The sequence below is a fragment of the Austrofundulus limnaeus genome, unplaced genomic scaffold (assembly GCF_001266775.1).
Source record: "Austrofundulus limnaeus strain Quisiro unplaced genomic scaffold, Austrofundulus_limnaeus-1.0 Scaffold45, whole genome shotgun sequence".
Lineage (NCBI taxonomy): Eukaryota > Metazoa > Chordata > Actinopteri > Cyprinodontiformes > Rivulidae > Austrofundulus > Austrofundulus limnaeus.
Window position 1 is genome coordinate 1,879,628 of NW_013952447.1, and position 4,667 is coordinate 1,884,294.

The 4,667-nt window shown below is 38.4% G+C and overlaps 1 long non-coding RNA gene across 1 annotated transcript in view; it reads left to right on the forward strand.

The window, feature by feature from the left end:
- LOC106517185 (uncharacterized) overlaps positions 1-4,667 on the forward strand; it is a 9,671-nt gene that overhangs the window by 3,865 nt on the left and 1,139 nt on the right. The window lies entirely within an intron of this gene.

A 4,667-nucleotide genomic window follows, 5' to 3' on the forward strand; every position in this document is an offset into this window, starting at 1 on the left:
GTGTGTGTGTGTGTGTGTGTGTGTGTGTGTGTGTAGGTGCAGGCCTCAGACCAGGCCTGGCAACAATAGCCACAGTGTTGTTTGGGTTGTTGCGTCCCGGACTCTTGGACATTCTTCCCATGTCAGTATAATCACTACTGGGAGGTAGCTCCATTACGGATTACCATATCATTAATAGTATCCATGACTTTTGTTCAAAGGCTACTTGTGTAATGTTGCCTTGTGGATGACGGCTAATCCGCTGAGCTGCAGCTGTAGGAAAGAAGAAGGGTAGATCCCACCATCGGTCCCTCTTTCTCTGTGTCTGTCACACACACAAACACACACATAGGGACACATAGAGGCATCAGCCCACAGGGATCAGGCCACTGAAAGACAGATACAATCAACAGTCAAACACAAAGTTTCCCCCCAATGCCAAAAAGAAACATCCATTCTACATTTCCCAACTGATCCCCTTCGTAAAGCCCCCATCTACACCCCCTGTCCCCAAGTTGGCCGTCATCCTCCTATTTAAAGGCCCGCGCTCTCCTCGCAGCCCTCCTCTCAGATGGTGGGCCAGATTAGGAGGGGTGTGTCTGTGTGTGTGAGGGGGGAACAATAACAGTTTTCAATGTAAAATGTGCTTCTTGTTAGTCCCTTTTTCCCTCCTTTCCCATCTCGGGATGGGAAGAGAAAAGGAGAAGCGTAAGCAGTCTTTCAGAAAGTTATCTGTGGGTGTCTTCTTCTCAACAAAAGTTGGCTTGTTCTGTGGCTCCTTTTTTAATCCCTCCTGCTTCTCTCTCTTTCCTTCTCACTCTTTCACTTCATTTTGGGTTATTTCTTTTCTCACACAGTGTTTTCACTTATTTTAGCTTGATGATTGAAAGCTTTCCAACAGATGCATATTTGTGTTGTCTTAATGCAGTCTGATGAACGTTTGTTTTTCCAGATTTAAAAAAAAATCTGAAATTTTAAATTATTATTTTTTGTCATAATTTAATTAATCAGAATAAACTGTTTGCATTCAGTTTGGACAGAAAAACTGCCATCATTAGACTGGCAGGAACCAAAAAGTATCTGAATTTACAAAATTAGTTGAACTTGTTAGACTAATGTAAAATTTGACCTGTTTTTAAAGGAGCAATATCATGAAAAATCAACTTTTTTGAACTTTATATCTTGTTATAACATTATCCCCTCATCAAAAACATACACAGAGTCTTGATTTGACTCATTCATGCATGTTTGAGGAAATCCTGTAGTGTCCTGAGGCAGTCATTCAGGAGAACATAAAAGGCTGGTGGGCCCATAGAACCGCCTTTTAGGTGCAGCTCCTCCTCTGGGCTGTGTTTCCAAGCTAACAGAGCACACCTCCCCCACGAATCAGGCTATCGGCAGCAACAACTAGCAAACAACTGATGAAACCGCATGTCTTCTGAGCTTTTACTTCTCAGTTCAGTCATTTTCAGATTAAAAAAACCTTTGAGGAAATGTATTTTCTGATTCCAAAGATGACATGCTTCTTAAGAAATGGTTGATTTCATTTTTGGAAGTAACCCTCAGACAAAATTGTTTTTTATTATTTCTATATACAGTATGTGCGAGCCACTTGATAGCTTTCTGAACAAAAGGGAATTTAAGAGTGCTGATAACCATTGTTGTCTGCCCAGGAAAGCTGAAAAACATCTCATGTTTTTTTTTTGGTTGGTTGTTTGGGCTATTCTATGGTTAGCATTTGTAACTTTTATTACAATCTGTGCTCTTTAGTTGTCTTACATCTTGTTTGAGTAATAAATAAATTAGTTTAACATTGGCRTGTGAGGATGACTGAGAGATCTTACCGAGCTGAAACATCGTCTCTCGTGCCATTTCTACAGAAAACGTACTTTCCTGGTCTGACGGTAAGGTTCAATTGTATACTGAGCTGCCATTTTCCAAAACTGATATTATATAATGTTGCTGGTTTTTTAATTATTACAACAAAATAGGCATGAAGCTGAGGTGGTGACATGCAGAAAAGGGCATGACGGAAGCAGCAGGAGACAGAGGCCAATTTCAAGGAAATGGCTGTGATGCAAAATTGAGTTCATTTTGATTTATACATATAAACAACATTTTCATAACAACTGAAGGTGACATAGTTATTTGTTATGGTATAGAATTGAACTATATGCCTGAGAAACACATAATATGGGCCCTTTAAAAATTTGATGGCATTAAAATTGCCTTAACTGTCATTCATCATGCCTGAAATTTGATGACTTTACCTAAAATGACTCAGATTTTCTTGTTAGGGCTACAAGTTTTTTGTATTCTGAGGCTGTAACAGGTCCAATTTAACCCATATCTACATGAATTTTAGATCCTGTAGTGTGGGTCAAGCCTAGAAAATATATGTTTTTAGTGCTTCTGTCTGTGTTCCCATTACCTCTGCTCATGCAGATTCCTGCAGAGACAGGCACCTGGTAGCTTGGCTCTTGCCTTCCTTCGCAGTTCCACTCAATTCTAGTTTCCCTTCATTGCTCTGTCTGGGATTTCAGACAAGAATTTCTCAGGTAGAATTTCAACCAGGTCAATCAGTGAACAGGAGGTGAAGTTGTGAATGAGAATGACGATTTTCTTTGCCGTCTTTTGCCTGTAGTTTTGCAATGGCAGCGGAGGATGTGAATGAAGCCAATCTGTGTTGACAAGGCTTCCAAATTAAAACCAAATTTGTCTCACAAAGCCTGCAGCACTCATTTATCTCGTTCAGTTTGGAATTCTCTCCTCTCAGTAGGGGATGGTTTTTTTTACAGCGTTCGCTATTTCCAGTTAGCTTCTTAGCTTAGCTTCTTTCACAGTCGAGCAGCCACTCGTCGTCACAGACAAACGTTAGCAATTGAGTGAAATAAATCCAGTTGTTTTAAACTTCGACAGAGTCATGCCTCCAGCAAGAAATCGCATATCAATAGTTGAGGTTCCAGACCCTCTGTATGAACCAAAACGTAAGACAAGGGGTTGTTTTTTTTTCTTACCAGGATAGGCACCTGGTAGTCTTAGAAGGGAACTCTCAAAAGAGTAAAACTGCACAGGAGTGATTACATACACTGACAAAATGTTGGACATAAACAACATGATTCACTGTGAGGGAGTTCAGAGGGACCAGCTCTTATGTAATGTTGTCTAATATTTAATTAAATAACAGCATGAAAAAAATCTTTATTTTCTCTTGTAAAATTCTAAATGTCTTTAAGAGTACAAGAGCTGGAATATAAAGTGTTCTATAAATACATCAATGCCTCCTAATCTTCAGACTCCTGACAGGTGTCTTGGTGTCAGCTCTGGTTTCCCTTTAAATTTTAATAAAATCAACTCTTAATGTCATTTTGGCTTGTTTTCTTTCTGGCTTTTTGTTGTAAAAAAAAAAAAAAGAAAGAAAAACTATCCAGATAAATTGTGCCTCCTGGATAGAGTGAATTTAACTGTGGTTTAATGAGAAGTATATGTACCATTCTACACCATATTTGTGATCCAGCTCACCATCACATGGCACAAATCAAGTCACACAGATGTAGCCTATACAAGCAGCTGAAATATGTAGACTAGCGCATCCAAATTTTTCAGCATTACCATCTTAATATGACATTGTGATTTTTAGAAAAATGCTTTTTTCCAAAATCACCTCCCAATAAATGTCATTTTGAAAATTCTTACTGCTCACGTTTACTCAATACTTTTACTTTTGATACTATGTTTTATATCAGAAACTTACTTTTGATTCTTAAGTACAGGAAATATCAGATACCTCAAGACATTTACTGAAGTGATATTCTTAGGAGAGACTAACTTTTACCAAAGTAATTTTATGGTAAGATACTTGTACTTTTATCACTATGAAGTACTTTATACAACATTGCTCTGTTGTTTAGACTCTTACCTGGTAAGAAAAGGAATCAGTCCTGTGTTAGCCTCTGTCCTCTGGCTTCTTGTATACAGTGGGGTGCGAAAGTTTGGGCAGCCTTGTTAATTTTCCCACTTTACCTTTTCTATATCATGGATTGTTTAGATAAAAAAAATCAGTAAAATATATCATATAGGGGACAAACACAGTGATGTTTGAGAAGTGAAATGAAGTTTATATGATTTACAGAAAATGTGCAATAATTGTTTAAACAAAATTAGGCAAGTGCATAAATTTGGGCACTGTTGTCATTTTATTGATTTCAGAACCTTTAGAACTCATTATTGGAGTTCAAATTTGGTTTGGTAAGTTCAGTGACCCTTGACCTCCATACACAGGTGACTCCAATTATGAGAAAAGGTATTTTAGGAGGGCAATAGTAAGTTTTTCTCCTCTTTGTATCTTCTCTGAAGAGTCGCAGCATGGGAGTCTCAAAACAACTTTCAAATGAGCTAAAAACAAAGGTTGTTTTCCGTCATGGTTTAGGAGAAGGATACTAAAAGCTATCCCAGAGATTACAGCTTTCAGTCTCCACTGTGAGAAATATTGTGAGAAAATGGAGGACCACAGGCACAGTTCAAGTCAAGGCTGGAAGTGGCAGACAAAGAAAAATCTGGAATAAACAGAAGTGAAGGATGTTGAACAGTCAGAGTCAACCCACAGACCAGCACCAAAGACCTACAACATCATCTTGCTGCCGATGGAGTCACTGTGCATTGTTCAACTATTCAGCACACTTTACACA